At 40.3% G+C, this 24,608-nt stretch overlaps 1 protein-coding gene across 8 annotated transcripts in view; it reads left to right on the top strand.

Moving 5' to 3' along the window:
• Nucleotides 1-984: 984 nt before the first annotated feature.
• CCSER1 (coiled-coil serine rich protein 1) overlaps nucleotides 985-24,608 on the top strand; it is a 735,482-nt gene continuing 711,858 nt past the window's right edge. For all 8 annotated transcript variants that reach the window (XM_075030636.1, XM_075030670.1, XM_075030654.1 and 5 more), the window contains exon 1: nucleotides 985-1,146. The gene's annotated coding sequence lies outside the window, so the exon portion shown is untranslated. The remainder of the gene's footprint in view (nucleotides 1,147-24,608) is intronic.

A 24,608-nucleotide genomic window follows, 5' to 3' on the forward strand; every position in this document is an offset into this window, starting at 1 on the left:
TAGGAAAACTCAGTCATATTCCTTAAGTATTAGTTGCAGAGAACATGGTTATTCCTCTGTTTTGCCTTTTCTTTCTGAATTGAATAAGGAACTTAATTCATTACATTTAAATGCCATGTAACTGACCCCTGCCCTGACCCAATATTCCAGGGAATCACTCCTGCTCTTGCAGCGGCGCAGACGAGACCTGCCTTTGGTGTGGCGACTACTTCTTAAACGCCGTTTCCTTGTTCCCTTCCTAGGATGGGCAATGCACCGGGATGGCGATAGAGCAACTGGAAAATAATTACAAAACACGTATCTGAAAAGAGGATGAGGAAGTGAAATCAGACGGCTCCACCGCCCTACGGGAAAGGGAGAAACACAAATACAAATCCCTGAGCAGATGGTGAGTGTAAACACACCGGAGCGGAGCTGAATTCCTCCCGGGGAGGCTCAGACTTCCCCCCCCCCCCCCCTCCGCGCGTTTCCCTCTCGCCCGAGGAGGCCGGGGAAGCTGCTCTGCCCGGCCTGCCCCGGCGCTGGCGCTGAGCACGCCGGGGGCGGCCCTCCCCGGCCCCCCAGCCCCCGCCTCACCAGTCCCGTAGCGGCGGGGGTCAGCGCCGGCAGGTGGCAACGCGGCGGGGGGGGTGGGTGGGTGTGGGGGAGAGGCACGGACAGACACGGGGGCGCGCAGCGCGACACGCATGTGCGCGCGCGCGCGACCAACCCCCACGCCACGCCGCACGTACGGACACACTCATCACTCACTCACACACACGCAAAGAAAGAGAGAGAGGCCGCCCCGCATCGTGCCGCGGGCACAGGCGCACCGCACCGGCAGAGGCGCGGAAGCGCCGCCCCGGCCCGCCCCCGCCCGCCGCCTCTCTCCCTCCCTCCCTCCCTCCCCACTCGCCGCCAATCTTCCTGCCGCACACACACGCACACGGCCGGCCGTAACATGACTGACTGACTGACTGACTGACTGGGGTGCCGCCGCTCCGGACGGATTATTCACTCCGCGCCGGGGGGACGCAGGAAACCACCCACTCACTCACCCACCCAGCGCGCAAGCGGGGCGGTGGCGGCGCCGCAGGGGGGCCAGGAGGCTCCCCAGCCCCCGCCGGCGGACGGCGAGCGCCCCGGGCGCTGGAGGAGCTTGGCCAGGTAACACGTCAATCCCCCGGGCGCTGCCGCCGGGCTGAGCTTGCCGGCGCGGCGTGAGGGGGAGCCGGCGCAGGCCGCGGGGCGCCGCCGGGTTGCCGGCGTGCGAGTGCCCCGGGGTGGTGGTGGGGGTTGTTGGCGGGAGAGGGCAGGGGTGCGCGGCGGTGGGGGCCGCCTCGCCTCCCAGGTGCTGAGGTGATGCGGGCGGGTGTCGCCCGGGGGCGCGGGCGGACCCCCCCCCCTCTCCCCCGTTCGCCTGGCCTCGCCTTCCCTGCCGGCGGGGCGGCGGCTGCCGGCCGCCCTGCGTCGACCCGCGGCGCGGCTGCAGTGGTGGCGGCGGAGGATCGGGGCTGCCGGTGCTGCAGCTCCGCGCTGATCTCCGGGAGCCGCGCTCCGGTAGCGGCGGGGATTAGCGAGGCCGGCCGGCCGGGGAGCGGGTGGCAGGGCGGGGGGGACACCGGCACAAGCGTCTTTGTGGGGGGGCGGGCAGGGGCTCGGCGCCCGCAGGTGTCACCCGGGGGCCGGCCCAGCCCGGGGCAGAGGCAGCGCCAGCGGGGCCGCGGGGAGGGGGAGGCCCGGGGCGGGGGGTGTGGGGCCCGCCGGGCCCGGCCTGCGGTGGGGCGCACCGCGGGGAGCCGGTGCCGCGGCGGCTGCACCTCTCTCTGGGAGTCAGCTCCGGCCTCGCCGCTGCAGGTGAAGGGGAAGAGGATCAGGTCCTTTTTTTTGTTTGTTTGTTTTTGGCGTTTCTTGTTCTCCCCCGCCCCCCCTCCCGTGTTTGTTAAGCAGTCTGCAGTTAACCTGTGGGGATGGCAGGGGGAAGTGTTTTCAGAAACGTGAATGGGTAGGGCTGGGACACTGGCCGTCGTGTGTGGCCCTTGCCGTGGGGTTGGATTTGGAGACAGGAGCTGGATGCTCCTGCCTGTGTTTTCCAAAATTGCGTGGCCTTTTAAAAAGTGGAGCAGATGGTGATGGTAGTGCTTATTATGGAAGAGGTTCGTGAAAATCCCATATTTCTGCTAGACAGTTTTGGTGTTGCTTCTCCTGGCTGAAAGTGGTTATCTTTCACGTTTGCCAAGGAAAAGAATGTTGCTGCGAGTTGCCTTGCAAAGGAACGGGGTGGTTCTGCTTTTCCACAGAGAAGGGAACCCCCCACAGCTTTATGTTTCCCTCTTGCCTTCACGACTGACAACAGTAAGTGTCTTGGCATAGAGAGAAACTGCGGTACACTTTATTTTCTTATTGTACACCTTTATAGTTGAATGGAACTAGACGGGAGACTCAGAATCTTCTCTCATCCTTTTCTATGCCAGATGTGTTTTTCTGTCTAGTATATATTGCACTTGAAATGTTAAACTCTCAGGAGGTACGGAGGTGGGGTTGTGAGGCAAGGTCTACTAGTTACTTCAAACAATTCTCCTTGCTCATACTTAAGAAGGAGAGGAAAGAACATCTTGTAAAAGCAGCTGAGGAATATATAAAAGTGAAATATTAATGAACTGGAAAAGCTCAGATAGCAAAGACATTGCACCTAATCATTCAGGAGTGTTCTTGTCCTCTTTACAACTCCTCATTGTATGTGTCTCTGTAGTACAAATGCAATTGGTATCAAGGACAGCGATATTTGTATTTATCTAGCTAGAAGTGGTAATATTACATAAAATACTTTTTGCATTGGTGATCAACTCTGCAGTGGCTTGATTTAGCCGTGATTTTTAAGGCTGCTGTAGAACAGAGAATTATTGCAGAAACAGTAAAAAATATTTCAAGAATGTTTTCTTAGAAATAGAGATGGGAAGGGCTGACTCAGACCTGGAATAACCCTGAGGAACAACTAGCCTTAGAAAGTCCTCTTAGAGACATGATGATGATGAATCTTTTCACCTTGAAGTTGTTATTCATCTCTAGCATCCCAAATGGAAAGCAACATCCCCTAAATAGGCAGCACTGTCTCAGGAGAAGGTATAACACATGGCTGTCCAGGATCCGCTGAAAGCGTGTCATACAAACAAGGGATATTTTATGCAAATTGGGGTTCCTTTACCCCTTGGAGTGCAGAGTGCAATGGTCCCTGTAGTTTGAAGAACTTCCCTGGTTTGGCTTGGAGGGCTACTAAGTGCAGCAGCTTTCTGCGGCATTTTGGTGAGGGAATTTGGTTCAGTGGGAAAGTTGTCTGTCAGCCCACAGGGTGAAGTCCTGTAGCCCTGGCTGTAGTCCCTGGCAGGACTTTTTGGAATAGCTGGTGCACATTGGCTTGAGCAAGGCCTGCCTTCTGGAGACCTTGGTGCAGGCCTGAGTAGGGGGACAGACATGGGGAGCTGTAACAGAAGGAGGACCTGGAACAGTACCCAGGGTATGTACCATGACTGGGTTGCAAGATATGGCATTTGGTATTTAAGTCTGTTGGAAGATGCTGAAAAGCATCTTGTGTCATCGGACCTAAGCATATGGTTGTGAGAGAGCACGATCTCTCATGCTGCGTAAACTGTGTGTGGTTGAGTTTGTCCTTCTTGATTCGAGCCTAATGCCTCACATAAGCCTTTGTAATTAATAGCTGGATGTTGAACAACTTAAAATAAATTTGGCAATGTTTTTGTTCGCTAGATAGAGTGTTTCATAAATTGCAAGGGAGATGTAGAGATGTTGCTCCATCCGGATGAATTCCCACTCTTCCATGAAGGTTCATGGAAGATACTATGGCTTTGTTGGATTAGCCCATCTGGAGTATTTGGAAGGTCAGAATTGCATAAGGTCAGTGTATGGTTTTTATGTGGTGTTGGTGAATTGCACAGATACAAGTCACTGAGAAAAGTGTTTTGTCAAAATAAATAATGGTAGATTTTGAAAAACATAAAAATCTGCACATTCTGAGGACGTGACATTTTTGTAGAGTTTAAGTTCCTGGATTGTTTTCACTGTACTTCTGGAGGTGTCCTAATATAAGGAGGATGTGTATTTGCCAGGTGTTACAGACCTTTGAGGCAAGGTAAGAAGTAAAAGCTGCACAGCTGTTTTTTGAGGTTGATTAGTACAAGTAAAGCATGAGATGAAATAGCATTTGTGTGTCAGTGAAAGCATTAATGGGAAAGAAACCTTATAGACACTTCAAGTCAAATTAATAAGCAGTGCGCACTTTATTTTTGGAATAACTACCAGCTTGTTAGGGGGAAGAACCTAACTATATCCTCTATCTTGCAGAAGTTACTGCTTGTTATAAGATTCAGTGCCTTAATTCTTCCCCTTGTGAGTAGTTTTGCTGCAATTGAAGGGGCTCACACAGGATGGGGAAACAAGAGGAAACGTATACATAAGTAATGGCAAGTAGGGGCTGCGTTTTTTTCCTGAGAAATAACTATGCAGCTTCATCAGGCTTTTCTCTCATTATTGCATTTATTTGACAGTTTTCTGCAATGGTAGTAAACTGGGTTACCTTGATAAAGTAAATATACTTTTGTATTAGATTTCAGCTATTGAATGCGCTGGCTGTGTGAGATGGCATGTATAATACAGAACTTGCAAACACTTAGAATGTGTAGTGGGATTTGTACTTGTAACATTTCATGTATATTCCTATGCTTCAGCAAGGCCTATAACTTTGAGATTATGGAAGATGCAGCCATATATTTTACATGCAACTGTATTAAAACTCTATAGCTGTTTGCTAGTTAAACGTGTGGTTCTTTGTACTTACCACTTTTTGACTTGTTCTTACTGCACTACATGCGTATCGCTTAGACAATATAAACTCGCACACTCTGTGACTGAAGACTAGTATAATTTCTCCATTGTATGGCAACAAAATGTTAATGTTTAATACAAAGTCTACTGCTTTTACCTGAAATGTGATGTCCTGTACGGGATAGTTGTTTTATAATAAAATACAATGATAGCGTAAGGGAAAAGAAACCACAGGCAAGCAAAAGCAGAAAAGTCCTGGATGTGCAAAAAGTAAGAATTTTTTTAAATGTACGCTGTAGTCTGTTGCATGTGTTTTGTAATTCTGCACAAAGACTAAAAAAATAAAAAAAAAATACCCCAAATAAGTTTCTGAGGTGTATTATAAGATCTGAATGATCAGGTTTCTGTATCCAGATGTTCCAAGTTGACTATAGATGGTACTACTTTTTTGCCCAGGTTATTGCTATGAAAGCCCCTGTGAGTATTGAGGTATGAATGTAATTATTTTCTTCATAGATGGGAAACTGAAGCAGTGATTGCATTGAAATCACACAGTTGATTTGTGATAAAGACAGCTGAACTGGAATATGCATCCCAAGTCCCACAGTCTTATCTTAATGACTTAATTGTGTTAGTATAGATTTGTTTTTTTTTATAATTTGGCATAGATGTGGAAACTTCCTACAGATCCAGTTGCAGGATTTGAGTCTAAAGCTATGCAGCATTTTCTCTGTAAAGACTAATTACTAGCAGATTATTTTTTTTTTTCAGTCTAGGAGAAAAAGATTTCCTGGATTTTGTTTTGTTGTTAAGTTTGAGAGAAAGCGGTTCAGCGCTCCTCGAATGTAAAGACACTTTTACATTATTTAAGGAAATACCACTTAATTTTTTATAATGCTCTGGCATATCAGGAATTTGAGATCCAGCTCAGTCAGTAATGCTTATAAGAGTCACAGCTGCCTTCCAGTGTGAAGAACCAGTTGTGACAGACTGGTACGAAGCTTTAAAAAATACTCTTTGCCTATACATTTTGGTAGTGCACATTATTGTATCTGAAAATACATTGATTGGTTCTAGTGCATTTCCAGCTCTGGCTTTCTTCTTTGTTTTTGCTGCTTTCACTCTTGCTTTCAGGCCTCTTTCCTGCTTCTTCTTTGATGTGCCATCTTGATGTGATCTCTTCAAATGTTTTAATGTGAAAACAGCAGCTCTCAAGTGATTCACTGATTTTGTATAGTACAGTGAGATTTAGGTTTGGGTGAGAGTATAGAAATTCAGCAGGTTCCTTGCCTGTATGTTGCTTGTGACTTAGTCTAAAACTTGTCATTTGAAGCAGAACCTGTGAAGCAATGACATCTGTGCAAATGTCACCTTCCAATGATGTTAACCTGTCATCGTTAGCCATGCTAGCAAAATCTCAGACCCTGAGAAAGATGGAGTCACCTGGTAAAGTCAGAACATGGTAGGAGGCGTGTGCTGTGCTAAGGTGGTAATGGCAGCCTCTGCCAGTAGCCAACTAAACCAGCATTCTGTGCTTTGTATCTTGTTCTGTGTGCTAGGTAGTAGTTCCAAATTCTACAGTGTATTCTAGCTATATTTAGTGCAATGACAGCCTGGGGGGTATATTTCTGAACTATCCTGGCTCATTTATTTATTTATTCATTCATGTAAAGTGGTTTGTAGTCATTTTTTACTATATGACTAGTGAGGAGAGAGAAGAATGAAGTTTTGCTACAAATTCTCAGAGAAGTTTTGGCCATTTAAGCCAGTGGCAGAACTGCTCCTGATTTGAATAGGAGCCTTGGTGACTGTTTTAACAGGTTTTACAGCTTTAAAATATGCAGGCTGGATTCTTGATGACCAACTGAACATGTTGTGGCACAAGTACAATGGAAATAGAGTAACAGTCTTGCCAAAAATAAGATTGCCTTTCATTTTCTTCATTAATTGTCACCATACTTATTACATTAGTTGTGCAAGAAAAATAATATTTATTCTGCTGTTAACACAGAAGCTTTAAATAAGAACTTAATCTATATACTGAAAGGATGAAAGTGCTAACAAGCTGATTTTGTTTGCAGTATTCAGAAATATTAATAAACTGCCTTAGTAAGCAGATTCTTCCAATGATATATTAATGTTTTTTCTCTTGATACTGCTGAAGGGAGGTGACTGGCAGAATATGGCAATAGGAAAAATGATGTGGCTTTCTCCATATTTATTTAAAGTGATGCTGCAAGTCGATGTATATTCTACATTCTTTCAGATTCACAGACCTCTCAAACACCGTGAGAGTGGATTATGCCTTCAGCTGTGAGAGCAAGGTATCAATTGTGCTTAAAATGACAAAGTAGCTATAGATAATAAGTATCAAGAAATATTAAAAATTTAATATGTATTGATATTTAAAACAAGTATTGTTGGGACACAGAGCATCTGTGGGAAATGGCATTTACAAATTGATATCATGTAACACAAACGTTGTTTTCGATATGCATGTAGAAGTGCAAACATTGTGTATAATTGCTTGTTGCACGACTACTTGGCTATTTGGAAAAAAACCATGTTGTATGTGAGGGCACACCTCTATGTCTTCCAGAGGCAGTCTATGAAGGCATTCTAATTGCTCCACCTATGTTCCTTCTGTTAGAGGTTAATGAGCTGCCAAGGATCCTGGGGTGGGAGAGCTATGTAGGTATCTTCTCTTTTCTTTGGTTTTGCTGTTTCCCAATGTAAAAGTAGATGTGATATAAGGAATGTAGTGTGCAAAGGTCGCAGCAGGCTCTGCCCTCATTGTGAGTAGCAAAATAATATGGTTTTGCTTTGTGTGAATTCTCTAGCATTTTGTATCTGTAGTTAGTGCAGCGATTATGCTGTGGGTAGAAGACTCAAGCATCCTAATTTGTTAATATTTTGAACCCATTTTTTTAATGTAGCAGCTATAAGCTCTGTGAAAAAAGTTGGCCCCATAAGCCAGTGGCAAAACTGCTACTGATTTTAATGAGGCCTTGATTATATCCTTAAATAATACTTTAGTGTCTGTTGGTTTGCTTTGTACAGCATTTGTTTTTGTCAAGGAGTGATTTTCAAAAGTTACCGAGCATGTACTGTTTTGATGTTTTTTGTTACATCATTAAATTCTTAGTACCTCTAAAAATTGGATTATCAAAATTTTTCTTACAATGAGTTGAGAGTCCAGAAGAGTAAGAATAGGAGTTTCAGAATGGTCAAAACACTGCAAATACAATTGATGTGAAAAAGTTCAGTGTGTCCGAAAATAAACTGTACTGTACCTATAGGCACTTATTCTATACTAATGGTAATTATGCAAGGGCACAATATCAGATGGGAAACAAGGCATTTAGAGTTTTTATGAAGTCCAACTGGAGCAGGGGTTAAAAAGACCAGGGATATTAAAATGATTGCCTGGATTTAAAATTTTCAGAAGTTGATGAATAATGGGAAAGTAGAGGAACATAAGATTTGGGAAAATTGTGTTTCAAAATAAAATTGAGAAGAGTGTTGTGGAAAACATGCATATGGAGTAGATGAGGAGGAAGTAAAAGGAATATAGAGACATTAGTTTGTCAGCTGTTAAGAGTTCACACAACAAATGGCTTCTTTTTACTTGGTAATCTTTATTTTATACCTAGCAAACTCTGGGGCATCCACTGAGACAGGGAAGAAGAAGACATAGTAAGATGGTGGGGAATGAAAGAAGAATCAGCTGTTATGTTCTCCCAGCTCTGTGCCTTTGTTCTACTCTACCACAAAAAGGTTGTTAGAAGAAATTCAGGGATTAGTCAGATTAGCCACAAGGTAATCTCTATCCTCTCTAAGCCCTCATCTTAACATCCTGATCTTGGTCAAATATGTTTTTGGTGGCTGACTGTCTGTGGCAGGGTCTCAGCAAATTTCACACCAGCCTTTATTACTTGCTCATGGCCCTTAATAAGGGAGTGATAATAATAAGGGAGTAATGCACAACTGTCTGTTAATGATAGGTTTTGTTACAGATTAAACTTTTAACAGGCAGAAATCAGAACTAGAAGCTACAAGGCTGTTTTAAACTGTCAGATCTGCAGCTCTGCTACAGTTGTGTATATTTTTAACATACAGAAAAGTTAGTTTCAACTTTTTTCATTTAGTGTTTGACGTGAGCTAAGAGCATGCAAACAGCAACCTTATGTGGCATAGCTAAAGGCCTAATAACTTGATTATGCATCTGAATCTTTTGTCAAGAGATGCATATCATTTATACCTATAGTAGTTTCAAATTAAGAGTGTTAGCAGATGAAGAAGACTAGGACATTAATAAGACTTGAATGAAGTTTTTAGCTAACCCATCCTGTGAGTTGCCTACAGGGATACGTAATATTCCCTAGAAACCATAGGGATCAATTTTCTGTGGTAAATACTGCATACCTGCATATGTGTATATATATAAAGTACCAATATTCTTTGTGAAAGTCAGAAGGTAAGCTGTTGTGCTTTCAGTTGAAAGCTACTCTCTGTTCTAGCTGTGGAATAGTGAATGGTTCAGAAAAAAGGATTTCTTTCATTTACTTGCTCTAGTACAGTAAAATCCAGACATAAGCTCACAGCTTTTAAAATCTACTCTCAGATCTCTAAATACTTAATAACTGGGGGGAGAAGATAACACAACAAAAAAATACTACTCATCCTGGTTTTAAGAAGTTTAGTATGTTGTGGGCAAGATGTTTCTGAAAGCTGTATGTTAGCAATACACAACGTTATTTGTAGTCTTAGTTTAAGAGGACCTTAGGATGATACTATTCATTGAAGAAGGTAAGCAAGAAGTTACTGTTGGAAAAGGTGTGAGAATTTTAGTTTCTGTCCATTTTCTCATGCTTTCATTTGAATTTGATTGAGATCCTGCAGTGTAGCTGTTTTATTGTGATTCTATATGCTTGGAAAATAGTCAAGGGAAAAAAAGTATGTATGAAGGAAAAAATTCTCTACTCACATTAATGATTCTGTTTTCCTTATAGTTTGCAATTGCCCAGGACAATGCATGTGGCTTCCAAAATGCTGAAGTTGAACACCAGTGAAATCGTAAAACACTTACACAGCACTATATCTTTATACAGCATTTTCTAAATATAGACTAAGTCCTTGTCATAAAGAGTTTGTACAGTTAAAATAAAACAAGACTTGACATGACACAGAACAGCTTGAGAGGCATGAGATCTGTTGGTGAGGAACTGTGAGGATCTGAGTAACTGTTTCAAGTCAAGGATTTGAGGAAGGCTTGAAAGGGCAGTGAAGATGGCCCACCCCCTCACCCCCCAGTTAAAAAAAAAAAAAAGAAGAAAAAAGAAAAGATACCGGGATTTGCACTCCTTTTGTTGCTCAGGTTTTGTTACTAGTTTTTAGAAACCACTATTTCTTTCTAATTTAGATAGTAAAACCAGTTACTATATAAAATCTATGAAAATTTTTTTAGTAATAAATAATGAAGGAATTAAAAGCTGTTTACAAATGTAAGCTTATGAGTCTAGATCCTCAGCTAGGGTAATAGTACTGCTTCCTTCAATGGAGCCAAATGCACCTATTGCTTGTCGCTCCTGTTTGGCTTTGTATTTGTTAGGCTGAGCAGTGACTACTGATGGCTGAGTGAAAGAAGGATGGAGTAGGCTGGCAATGCAACAGCTTTTGAAGTACAGTGCCTTTAGCAGCTCTCCCTTAGTATATTGCTGGTTCTTCTCCATTCCTCTTGAAACTGGTTTTCTGTCCTGGAAGTTGAAAATGAAGCTTGCAAACCTTTGGTAAATTGTGTTGCTCAGAGGATAGATGAAAACACAATACAGTGGAAATAGCTTATCCTGATTTCCTAAGGAAACAATACTTGCTATCCTACTATCTTGGTGTATTGTTTGTATGTTAATCTGCACCAGATATCTTTGAACTTGATGGTTACTTTCAGCAATATTTGACAAAAGAATGGAAGTCTTAAAACTTAATTGAAGTTTTAATAAGCTTTGCGAAATCAGAGGAGAGAGTGTCTCATGTTTTCTGGCTGAGAGAAAAGCTGCCTGGTGAGCTGATTCTATGATCAGTGTCAAAGAATCAGCCTAGGAGAGGAGTCTTATGTGTCCTGGCCTCTGGGAGCTTCTTAGACATTAAAATGAACTAACCACAACATGCAAATCTGTAGGTAACTAGGCCTTGTTAGATCTGGTGCTCATAATGATATGTGAGAAAAAGGCCTGAATGCTTTTTTTGAGTTGTGGGTTTTTTTTTGTGGTGTGTTTTGTCATTGTTGTTGTGGTTTGTGTTTTTTTTTTTTTTTTTTTTTTTGAATGGTCTTCCTCCCTCCCCCTGGGTTATTTTTATATTACCTTTTCCAAAAGCGTAGTGTGGAGCACTCATTCAGGGCATTGGACTGACACCTGCCTGATGAGCATTGATTTGTTTAAGCCTGTATGCTGTATCCATTTACACCACCTGAAGATTTGGCTTTCTTTTTGTTTTTAATACTTACCTACCTGAAGTCCTCAAGGAAGCATGTTGCAGTTATGGAGCTTTTGTTAAACTCAGCTTTTGACTGAAAAGCTAGCACGTATTGTGTTTAAGTTAGTCTGTTTTCACTGACATCCAGCAAACCTATCAGCAGAAGCAAAGAAAGCCAGACTTGACTTCTTTCTGTTGTATGGTGTCAGAAAAGGATGGGGAAAGCCCAAACAAACCCTACTGTCAAGAAGGTGCAGATTAATTGGTTTTGCTTTGAACTAATGCATCTAAGTGCTTGGAAGAACAGAAGCCATGCCAACATAGTGAACAGTGTATTGGGCTGGCCATAGTGTAAGTAACCAAGGAAAGATCCCAGTTACAGATATCCAGCTGAAGATGGGTAAACTATGCTCTGTTGCCATTCAACAGCTCTCTGTTACCTCTGGTTTAAAGAGGCATGTTAGAAGTAGGGAAGTAGGAAAGAACTTCAGACAGAGGCATCTGTTTTTCTGTGCAATAGCAAAACACTTACCAATTAGTAGTGAATACAAAATCCAAATATTTATTCAAATAGTGTACAATCATACCAAAGTGTTTTAAGTGGTTTGTTGCTCTAGTAGAAAATGAGCTTAGAAATAAAGCAAGGGAGTCTTTGTGTCAAGACAAGCTTAACAGACATATGGAACAGTAAGTTTCAGTACTTCAGTCTTTATGCTAAGATTTAGAAAGCATATTATGTTTATGAACTGTAGCTGATCACAATTCATGGTGGAGAACATACAGAATAAATATTGAAGGGTGACTGTGAAAAATAGAGTGTAAGTGTTTGGTGCAGTAACAACAGCAAAAACCTCCTCATGTGGTTGGTCATTTTAGAAAACAGTTTGGGCCAGGCACTGTAGGGATTATTCAAGAGCATGTTTATATATAAAATGAGCTTGGTTTGCTCTGTCAGACAGGTGTGCATTGCTGTGTTCCTGTAAAACCATTTGCTGAGCTTGTGTGCAGAAAATGCACCTGTTAATTGGAGTGAAAATTTCCGCTGAAACTGGTATGCAGGGTACAACAAAGTGACTTAAGGGTGAAGCATCCTTTTTAAGCTGGGATTCTTGCTTTGGCACTGTGATAGTTTTGCCTTTATTCATGTTAATTGTGCTTCAGTCAGTGCTGGTTGCACTTCAGTTGTGCTTTGGTTACTGTGTATGTGTATTAAAAAGACCTTTTGTAATTTATCAGTTATGAATGATTGTTATTCAGGAAAGTTGTTTCATGGGCTACTTTATTATCTTGAATACTGCAGACCTATAATACTTAGGGGTTTACCAGAGGGATTTAATGAATCTGTGACAATAGAAACAATTACAGGGGTGGTAGAAAGAATCCTTGAATGTATTATTTTTATTCCTCTGGAGTTAATCGTCACATATCAAAGTAAATTAACCAGAATATGCTGCTTAGATATCTTCTGAATTCCGAGGTCAAAAGCTATTATGAACAAAATGTGATTCTCTTTATTCCCTGTCCTACAATTCTTACTCTAAGTATGCTCCTAGTGAAGTCAATATAACTGAACAAAGTAATATTCTACATACATTCATGGTATTAAGGGAAAGATGCCAGTCACTGCAATATGTATAGGTGAAATTATTTCAGGAGATATTTTGCCATGAGTGTTGTTTTCTTTTTTTTTTTTCCCCTCTGTTAACTAGATTTTTGCCATTAGTTAATCAGTGCATGAAAACTGAACAGGTGTTTTTCCTGTAACGAATGCTAGGTCATAGCCTGTCATATCATTCTGGGAAGATTTTTATAAAGTGCAATGTTTTGTCATGAAGCTAGTTTTCAAAATCAATTTAAGACCCATGGAGACATGTGATGTGCTAGAATGGAGTGTTTGCATGCCTCACTTTGTCCATTTAATGCCCTGAAGGTTTTCCTACTGAGTGGCATTTACTGGAGAGGTCAGATTTGATGGAAATTGAAATAGTATCCTGGCTGAAGATGAAACAGAATATATTTCATATTTGTTTATTTGTCTAGGAGTACATACAGAGATGAATTTGAATTTCAGTGTAATCCTTAAATTGTTTACTATGTTGTGCTAATCTCTACAGCTACATCTGATTACAAAAGAAAAAAAAAACCCACCGGTAGGCTTTAAAAGTTTATGCCATCTGTCCTGGTGCTTACCCTTCGTTCACTGTAAGGAAGTATTGCAAGCAGCTTGACGGGCTTCCCATGTATTTCAGCCTTTTATGCTGTTTTTACTTTCTGTCTCTCTTCTGTGCTGTCTGTTCAAATGGAGCAGCATGTGGGTCGTCTTTTTCACCAGAACAATGCAGATCCTCTGATCCTTTCCTTCATTTGCTCAGCCTAGCAGCTTTGGATTTGGGACCTTCTTTTTATATCGTACCTGAAACAACAGCTTGTGCAGCGAAGTTTTCACAAGGAACAGGTCTTCTAGGTCTATTCCAGCAAGAGGAACTGAGTGCTTTCCAGCTCATTCATCCTTGGGGTCTTAGCGCTCATGGGCTGGTTTTACCCTGCATGCCTTGTTAGCTGACTGTGTCTCCAAACCCCTGCCATGTAAACAGCTGTACCCTTTAGCTAGCTTTCTGGTTTGTGCTCATCCTCTGTCCTCATCTGACACTTCACTGTTTCTATCTGTTGGGGAGATCTTGCTAGATTTGAAACCACAGGAGGAGGGGGGATGGCATATTACTTAGAGCAAGACAATAGCTTTCTGGCAGCTCCTGGCCTACTTTATGGTGTGTATGAGTTAGTGTAGATGAAAGGAATATCATTACTTGTGATTGCTGCGGAGGAACAGGCTGTCATCTTTTGAAGAGCTGAGTAAGGTGTACAATTCACAACAGTGTTTTCCATGCTGAAGTACCTCGTTCATCTAAATCACATTTTGTCAATGTCCTGAATGTAATAAACAATATGTCATTAAAGCTAGTCATGACCTCCATGGGCTTTTGAGAAAATACTATCATTACTGAAAAGCTGGGTTAATCTCTCCCTAAATCCATAAGTAATTCAGGCTGTTACTGTGGTTTCAGCAGTCTTCCCTAGAAAGCACAGACTAGGCAAGTGATGGAGATGAAGAAAATAATCTGCAGATACAAAATTTGAGAACAAATCCCTGTATTTTTTAAATAGTCAATGAATAATTTATTAAAAAAATTTCAGTATTTAAAATATTTAAAGTGTATTTAAAACACCATTTCAGCAGCTCTCCCTTCTTTGGATTTTTGTTTCTGATTTTTTTGGTTCATGCTAGAGGTCTCAGGTGTGCTGTTATTTCCCCTCCCTTAGGCTGTATTGAAATGAAGTATTGGTTCAAGACATGAAATTGGTGATATCAGTGCTTGGGTACAGTAAGGCATAGATACCTAAAAGATTTTAATGGTGGAAGTCACTTAAAGTTGTGGATTTAAGAGAGAAGGCTGTACTTAATTTGAATTATTCACACAACTTGATGGAAGGAATTAGTGCTGTCACAAAATGTAATTATCAAGTTTTAAAGATTTTTGGTTTAAAGGATTTTTGCCTCTCCAATGTATACATTCTCTAGATCAGTTGTGATGTGAAAAATACAGTAAAAAATACTATTGGTATGTTGGGTTTTGTGCTTAAAATACATGATCTGTGCTTATTGATTGTCACTGGCTGTGACAAATGAAAATAGGTGTAGCCAGTTAAAAAAAAAAAATGTTTTCTAACATGTTCTTCGTGCAATGGGTATGTAAACTTGAAGCTTCATGCCAAAGTGTGGTGAAGTTTAAAAGCATGTATGTTTTCAAGGGAATGCAGGACAAGCTTATGGAAGTGAAATCCAATGAGTGTTACCAAGTATGCAGAAATTCTGATGTGAAAATGGTAGGGTGCGGGAAGAATATTTTTTGGGGGCAGTATCTTATGTTCTTCCTGGACATAAGATGTTGCCCGTGGCTGGAAGCAGGTGTGCAGGCTGGCTACATCTTAGGAATGGCCATGCGAGATCAAGTTCTGCATTCACAAAGCGTCCTCAAATTAAAAGTGTTTACAGTTGTGGAAATTAAGAACCGAAAGTCTTCATGTGAGTTAGTTATGTCCGCAGTGCCCAAGATAATGCAAATTGCATGAGCTGACAATCTTATTCTGTGAGCTAAGGGACTGCTGCTGATCTTCCTTTTGTTTTTTGAACTTTGATAATCCACTGTCCCACCTGACCAAACAAGGGAAATCTTGTTTTCTATGTATCAAATGATGGCAACAATTTCTTGGCAGCTGAATTAATTTCAGATTCGGTAACATGACTTCAGATTAACATTGTATTTCTCATAGCTAATGGTATTTTAGCCTCTCAACTCTATTCATAAGAAGAAAAAAATCCTGTCTCTGAGGTATATGTGTTTTAAACCTGATCTCCCCTATGTTCTTACATAGCATGTGTGTGTCACAGTTTGACCCCTTAACAGATAATGGTGTGGAAAGCACTGTGGCCATGACTAGCATCACTTCTTTTAAAAAATCAGTTCTTAAACTTTCAAATTATAGATGAACAAAAACGTTGTTAGTGTATACATAATGAGAGGAATTCAATTTCAGAGAGTGATCTGTGCTGCGTAATAAGATGAACTCACTTGTACAGGATTCATTTTAATAAGCTAAATGAAATATCGCATGAATAGGAAGCAAAGATTTAGGTCACCCTTAAACTACATTAGAAAAACAGTGACTTACTGAAATAGTGGGTAACCAATCCCCATTTCATACAGGGGATGAGGCTACAGTATGCCTCTGCATGGGTGAGTACTGAGCAGAAATAGAGGTATTTTTCCTGCTGTGTATTTCGTTAGTGAGACTCCATGCTGGAATGAGTCAGTTTGGTGTCTTGTATTGAAAAATATGTCAGCTTGTGGAGGGTTTAAAGAAAATGAGGGAAGCTTATTCAAGAATCAGAAAATGTTTTACCCTGAGGGGTTAAAAATGGTTTGCTTGTTTGAGTTAACAGGCAAAAAAAAAAAAAGGAACTTGATAAATAGAAATATGAAATGCAAGTGTGGGTAAGAGGAAGCTTCTTGACATAGGGTGGTGTTCAGTTATAGTTTTGTAGTTGGAAGTACAAGAAGAGCTTCTATAAAATCTGGAATCCGAATATGGAGAAACTCATTTGTGTAGACTGTTATAGAGGAGGTCTGAAGTGACGCTCAACTTGATTACTCAGTCCCTAAAATCTGAGAATAATAGAGTTATTCCTGGGATGCAAACACGGTAAATTTTATTTTAAGACTCTGATGGATGGATTTAAAAAGTGATTATTTTCAAAGAGTCTGCAGTCCAAGTATCTTCTGTTTAACACTACAGTATTTTTAATATGGAAGCATTTTTCACTGCTCATGCTGATTACTCTGTCCATTAATTTATTTTAGGGTTTTTTTTACAGCTTAGAGTAGGAAAATGATCTAGCCTCTTCCATCTTCATGTTCTTGCACGTTAGGGCAGACTTAATAAGAAAGTTGATGGAGAGAGGTTAATTAATTTAATTGGTTTCCATGGGACTTAAAAAAATTTAAATATGAATCCAGTTCATTTTCTCATAGAAGACTGTTTTCTGTAAGCCTATATATTGAATTAAATTTGGCTTAAAATCTGTTTGGAGGAACTTATTTTGATGTGGCCTAAGGAGTAGGATGGTAGGAAGTTTTTGGGCTAAAAAGAGGGATCCAGGACCTGAAAAGTGCTTCCTTCCATGCTTGGCAGCAAATGTCATCCCCCCAGGGCCACTGCAGCAGTGGCATCTATGTTGTATCCTGGACTGTGTTCAGGAGGAGGTGTTCAGCTGCTAGGTCTGCAATCACTGCTTGAGCAGCTGTTTTGCATCTCCTCCAGGTGACGGAAGTGTCCCATGTGCCTGGTATGACCCACAGGCTGTCCTCTGGATGGTCCACATGGCTAGCCAGTGTTCATAGCTCTCATGGTAGGCTTCTCCTGCTAGTGTTAGTGGGTTTTCTAAAAGGCTGCAATTCTGTTGTATAAGAGTACACTTAAAGTCTTGCTTTCTTGAGAATACTGAATGAAAAAGATCAAGCATTTTTCTAACTCGGAAATTGAGTGATTATAGATTTTGCTAACCAGAAACTTATGTTTCTTCCTCCCACCCTGCAGCTATGACTGCAGCTGCTTTCGTTATCTGTTGGCCTTTTGCCTTTTACATCTCTGGACGCATGCAGTTATAGTCACTCCCTATCCTACATTAGCAGTCTGTGCCAGGAGGAGCCCTCAGAGACCATGGCTTAACTCTGCTTAGGCTTTGCTGTACAAGCCTGTTGTTAGACAAAATTTCACATTGAATTCACATTTTCATTATGAAAACATGCATCTAATTGGTTCTTTCAGCTAACTGAAATGAAAGATGGGTGGCATCTGCTTAATAAAGTCCGTCATCATCTGGAGATTAAAGAGGGAAATATTTATAGTTTCCTGTATCTTAATGTATTGGCTCAGTATTTATATAGCAGTTCGACGTTGACCTGGAGTTTTATAAGACACTTTATGCAGTCAGTACATGGCTTGAAACTGCTATGAACACATTTCCATATAGACATTTTCTTGGACTCTAGTGGATATCTAAAAGTGAAAGTGAGCTTTACTAGTCTTTTGTCTGAGCTGTCCGGTACAAAGACCCTAATTTAACCAGGTTTTTCTCATTTATTTCCACCGTGATTCTCTGTATTTTTAGGACTTCAGCGTATGATTTTTTTTTCTTTCTTTCTTGGAAACAGTACTTCTCCGAAGAAATCTTTATGCCAAGAGTTATATTCAAACACATCAACATTTCAAGAGGAGAACAAACTGAAAAAGTTTGTAGATAGTTGAGGTGTACTGTATGTTGTCCACCACTTCGCCGCAGCTGGATTCTTCAGAAGATTGTTGTGGTAGCATTTCATGGGGCAAAGTATATGGAAGACATATGACATGTTTCTTGGCTGACTGTGAACTTCTGACTTTGTGTATAGCATAGGCATAATGTTTTTTTTAATACAGGTTTTGTGTGCATGTGTATATATTTGAGAGAGTTGATTTTATACTACAATATCATAGAGTAGTGTCATAAGGTATAATTAGGCAAGCTATAATTAAACTACTACTGAGTTATATAGTTTAGGATGATACTTTATTTCCTTTTGGATCGAGGCCATTTCTTTCATGTGGTTTCCATGTCTGATTTCTTGCTCTTCAAAATGTGATTAAAGACTCAGCAGACATACACAGCTAATGACATAGTGGGAAGGTCAATATTTTAATGACTTTGAGGCATAAAGCCCCCTCCATATTTATTTTTTTATTAAAAATATTATTTAATACTTAATATATGCTAATGAAATATGACAGAAATGAAACCACAAAATACAGCATCTGCGGTGAAGCTGAACATTAGATATCTAGGATGTTGCAAGTAAAGGGCATGTTCAAAGGCTGTCCTTTGTGCATCAGCTAAAACTACTGGGATGCCATGTCACAGTAACAGACTATAGTGGGAGCACTGGTTGCTGACCAACAGGCTGGTCGTAAGCATTTTGGTGACTGAAGGATTTGGATAGGGATGCCCTGTTCTAAGGATTGTCCTTATTTCTGCCCAGTCAGCTGTGGTAGACAAATTCCTGGACTGGTTTGGATCAACCACTTCAATACCACGTTCCAGTTTTGGTTATAGCAAAAGTTAAGGGCATGGGTGGTGCCTGCATCAGAAATGGAAACACTCCCTCATGGAAAAATGTGGATGATGAGTAATATAGGTAGAGAGGGACAGCAGTAAGGGCCTGTGAGGGGGGAATGGAGAATTCTTGTGTCAAGGAAAGAGTGACATTTTACGTGTATGTGTGCAGGTTGTGTGTCAGGAGCTCGACAGTGTGTTAGAGGATGACAATGGGACTGCTGACCTTGAATGCTGCTCCTTTTGCCATATGACAGCTGGACAGCTGTAGCTCTTTGGAATGAACCTGTTCAGCTGGGGACCAGGGGATGCTTTCAGAGAAAAGACAGCAGCACCAGTGTTGGGTGGACAGTCTGCCAGTGAATGTTGCTTTGCTTCTTTTTTTTTTTCTGAAAAAATTTCTGAGTAAACATAACATACACTGTGTTTGTGCATGTACGCTGTGTGAAATGTACATATTTACATAAACTTCCATCCTTTTGCATACATGGTTTCTGTGATAAAGGTGTTTGCTACTGCCTGGTGAAAACTGTTGTGTGATCTGTTTGAGTAAATGTTGTTTTTGTCAGGAGATTTCTGCAGTAGTGATGATATTAACTGGTTTAAAATTCTTTGATTTTTTAAAAAAAATTTATCTTTCCCTGTGAACTGTGGTATAAGTAAAAGCAAGGTGGATTACAACTTAAGAATAAATATCTGTTCTGCTATAACAATATGTAATGCTTTATTAAAACTGATAGCATATATTTTTCAACTACTTTAAAACCTTTTCTATTTCCTTATGATAACAATAACATCTAGTGCTTAGACAGTGCTTGACCTTTCTGAGAGCACTTCACAAATATTAATTAATTGTTTTCTGAGGTTGAAAAAGCTGCACATTGCAGAATGTGGGCAGGAGCAGTGGGGAAAGCCAGGCCAGGAGAGCAGAGTGCGTCTTGCTACACCTCATTATTTCCTGTTGTAAAGACTATTGTCAGAGGTGCCAGCCACCTTTCATCATCCTTTCCTCTTGATAGCTCTTATCTTGAGGAGTCCACCCTGTGTATTTCTTAACGAATCTCTCCTCTGACAATACACCATGAAGTTGTACCTCCTATATAGTTTTAGGCCCACTGAGGTTTTGACTGGAAAACAGCTAATATAGCTATATTCTCTTTGTATGCCTCAAACTAGGAGTTATTAGCATTTGTGTGGTACTTTCCAAATAGTGATCTCGATGAGTCTAACAAAGTTGGCATTTCCTCATTTTGCAGATGGATAAAAAAATTAAAGCTCAGAGAAGACAGAATTGAAAATAACTTATTGGTGTCCTGGCAAGTAGCTTCTCCTTAAGTGAATGAATAAGATTGTCTTACTATGGAAAGCAGAAATGCTTTGAATTATGGAAAAGAACAAGATTACAGGACTTAAGAGGTGCAATATATTTCACATCCCATGCTTAAGTCAGAGGAAAGGAAAAGCCAATATCCATGTGTGTCAAACTGGGTTCACAGTAAGATAGTGCATACACCTGGGAATTTGTGTAGAAAAATGATTGCTACTATCGTTATTTAATTTCATTAGCAGATTGATTAGCAAGCAAGGCCAAGTAAAGCTAACTGAGTACCAACAGCAAAAAATCCTGTCTCAGACCACACCCATTACCATTGCTCTGTGCACTTTAGTGGACCTGTGTTGATTTTTGCCAGCAGAGGAACTGGCACAAATCTCTGTTTAAATCCCAGTTTTGTTACCAAGCACATTAAACTGTGTTCCTCCTGAGTGCTTCAGAAGCATGGAAACACTTCTTTCCAGTGCTCTCTTTCACTGGTGCGTCAAAACCAGGACCGCTGCTGTTGCAGATCTTCACCTCCAGCTGCCAATTATAGGCATAGCTTTAGTGTTGTGCTCCTCTGCTTTTGGTGAGGTATGATTATTATGTGTGCCCTGGGGTCCCACAGCCCTCTGAGCTTCTGCAATAGTTGCTTGGACTGCAGCTAGCCAAGTTCGAATGGACTTTTTTTTGTGCTTTTTGCCCCATCCTGTCCAAGGAGAACAGGATGTTATTTCCAGTGATCCCACACAGGGGTTTGGAGTTGAAAAATCAAATAGGAAAGGGAAGAAGGTGTCAAGAAAGGAGGAAAATGGCAGATGGAATCAGGAAAGAAGATTAATGTTCAAACATGTCAGGCATTTTTTTTTAACCTGGTGTTAGGTTTTTGTAGAGCAATATCTGCTACAGTTTCAGGAGATGGTATTGGCATTTAAACATTTTTAAAAAATTTGTTTTGCTTTTTTATTTTAAGTCAATTTTTTTGACCTTCCAGAAACAGAAACTTGATTAGCTGATGATTGTGATAAATTATTACTTCCTGAGAAGTCAAATGGACTCAGCTGAGATGATAACTTTTTAAATCATCTTTGTTAGCTAAGAATAGTCAGTTCAATATGTTATTCCTCTCTTTGCTGTCTTTCACTGTGCATTGTAGTTAAGGTTTGTACTTTCTAGTAGGCATTTTGCAAAGTAAACAGATATGGCTGAAATAGATCAGTCTGTGGCCTATTTAATCCAGTGTCCTGCCTTGCACAGGCAAGGGCTCCAGAAAGAGTTGCAGATATGACTCCTACTTAGGCATTGCTTTTATTCCTTGCACTTTTGAGATTTGCTAGAGCCCTGAAAGTTGAGCTTTAACAATATATTTGGATAGGATGTTGACATTAAATACTGTGGTTGTCAGCATTGTCGTCTTCATAAAATTGAACACAGTTTTTGATTCGTTACCTTTGCAACTGGTAATGAGCCAGGTATCCGCAATCCTTGGTACCCCTCAAGAAGTGAGAGCTGGGAACATAAATCACTGTACTGTAAAGCATCTATGAGTGTGCTAAAATCCCACGGAATTACGGATTTTGATCACTATGTGCAGCGTATTGATTACCCTTAAATGGCAGAGGGATTTTTTTTTTTTAAGTAAAGACAACTAGACCCTAACAGCATAATCAGCATAGCGTATCTTCATTGTTGGTCTGTTTGTGCTCTTACTTCAAGAAGCAGCTAAGAATGGATGTATATCCATTGTTAGAGGCGCCTTATTGTAGTAAAAATCATAACCACCTGGAAAGCTAATGTATATACACAGGTTAGTTGTAAGTAAAAGCTCACTTTGTCTTTTAGATTTTAATTTTAGTACACATCTTTGCTTAATTGTGCTCTCCACTTCTTTTCAAGTCCTTTCCATTTTTGTGTGTGCAGCGTTCTCTATGATAGTATATACTAAAGTTTAGGAATTTTTTGGGGAAATAGGACTGAAACAGCTAACAATTTTTTTTATTTGAAGACTGGTTGAAATAGGTGTAATTGAACACCCAGTTCATCACCTCAGTAGGCAGCTTGTGTCTCATTGCACCGTGTCTAGTGACACTTGGTTAACATGTTATCTGAATGTTTTATCTGAACTGATCAGTGGTGAAGTTCTTAAGTTGATATTTAGATTACTAAGTTAATGCATTGTTTATATGAATACTAGCAATTCAGTATCACATGTAGGCCTATACTTTTAGTCTTTTCTTGATACAGAGAAACAACTCTGCTTTGTTTTCTAACTACTCATACTGAGAAACTTAGCTTGGAAACATAGGATTTTTCTTTTTCTTTTCTTGGCAGCTTAGGTCTTGCAGGAATGGTAAATCCTGCAATCAGAGCAGGAAGTCTGAATTTTTTTGAAAATGTGAGGTCCTGATTGCTGCTTATTAAGACAGCTGAATTTCCATATTAGCTAACAGGAATTTAAGAAAAAAGTGAGGTGATGCTGAGATCTCTTAATTATAAGCCCAAAGTTTTTAATAATCTGAATATCAGGTCTGATTTGTTTGTACAATTTTTTAGAAAATTATCAAAGTAGTGTTGTGAACAGTAGTCCTAGCAGCTTTTCAGAGGTTAAGGCATCTGTGCAGCTTAAAAAATATAATCCAGAATAGTAGAGTATTAGACACCTCAAAAAACACACTTGGGCTATTGCATATACAAATAAAATTATGCTTTCCAGTAGGCATGGTGTTGATCACTGGTCAATCAGTGGTCCCTTGGAACACATCAGGTAGTGGGAAGACTGATAATGGGTAAAATTTTGATCTCAAATTTAGGCTAGTATGAGCCTGCAGTAACTCTGCCAAGGACAGTAGGGTTATTCTGTGTTTATGTCCAAATAGATGATTATCCACTTAGTTGAATAAAAGAAAGAGACTAGAAACCATTGAGCTGAAAGATGTTTGGCTTTAATAAGGATGTTGAAATCCATGTTAAATAATCAAAATTTAATGATTATAGAAAGATAAGTGATAGGAACAGACTCTTTTTTCTAGCCATGTGGATGTTACTATCAGTATAATGCCGAGAGAGGTGTTTTTCATCTGTATTGGAACATTCTTCATGGAAGCATTGGACGTAAGCACTGTATACCCAGGCAATTTTGCAATTTAAATTGTGGCATGTATTCTGTCAGGAAATGTCACTGCAGACTGCCTGCTGGAGGTCAGAGAGTTAAATATTGGAGTTGGATTCTAACAGGGCCAGATAATTTAATAACCCATAACAGCATTAATAGTTATGCATACTAAGATAAAGGTTATCATGCTTTGCTCTCTAAGCTGATTGCTGTAGGGACCTGTGGTGCCGCTTCCCTCCTCTACTCATGTTAGAAGAGTGCAAGAGCTAGTGGCATTAAAAAGATAAAAAAGTTTTCTTACAGTTGGATCATCTTTGTAAACAAAAAGATAGTGGACTTAAAGGTTCAGTGATCTCAACTTATACATGAATGTTGCATCACTTCCTCTATACCAATGAGGTACTTGCAATGCAGAGGTGTTACATGAGGGCTGGCCCAGCACCATAGGGAGATAAAGTACTGTGCCTGACTATTGCCAAAAACATTATTAGGATAAAGTAATAGGAGCTGCTTTGTATGAGTTAGAGAATTTAGAAGTGGATTAAGAACTCTTAATCTCCATGTCAGTACAGATGGATACCTCGATAGAGAGAATCTGCTAAGCTTTTGGGAAAAGATGTGTAGAACTGCCATACTGAAACTATTATAAGAGTTAATCAGAGCTGAACAGCTTTAATCTGTTTGTTTACTACTGAAAGAGTACACACAAGGAAACATGGAATAAAAATTGAATTTACAAGTGAGTAAAATGTTTCTTGTTTGTTGATTAAGCATACTTTTTATAAAAAAATTTGCAATCTATTACTGATGTGAAAGAAGAAGGCAGAGTACACGAGCCAGATACAGTCAACTAGGAAAAAAAAAGAAAATCTGCTGCTTAGTATCTGTTTATTCAGGACTGGCTGCAATTTCAAGTATGTTCTCTGTTGATCTGGACTTTATGAATGAATATTGAACAGAAGGTACCATGTTTTTTTGAGAGATTATTAGCTGATGCTCAAACACACTGATTCAGCAGCTGAGTATGTGCTGAAATGTATTATACTCTGATAACCACTCTGGGTATATAGAAGATTTCATTATAGTTAGATTTTTAGTGCTGTGGGGGAGAGCTGTTAACCTAAAATATAATTACCTTGTTGCTCTCTTTGTTCTCATAGTCTGTTTCCCTCTTTATATTACAT

Source organism: Buteo buteo, chromosome 1 (assembly GCF_964188355.1).
Source record: "Buteo buteo chromosome 1, bButBut1.hap1.1, whole genome shotgun sequence".
NCBI lineage: Eukaryota > Metazoa > Chordata > Aves > Accipitriformes > Accipitridae > Buteo > Buteo buteo.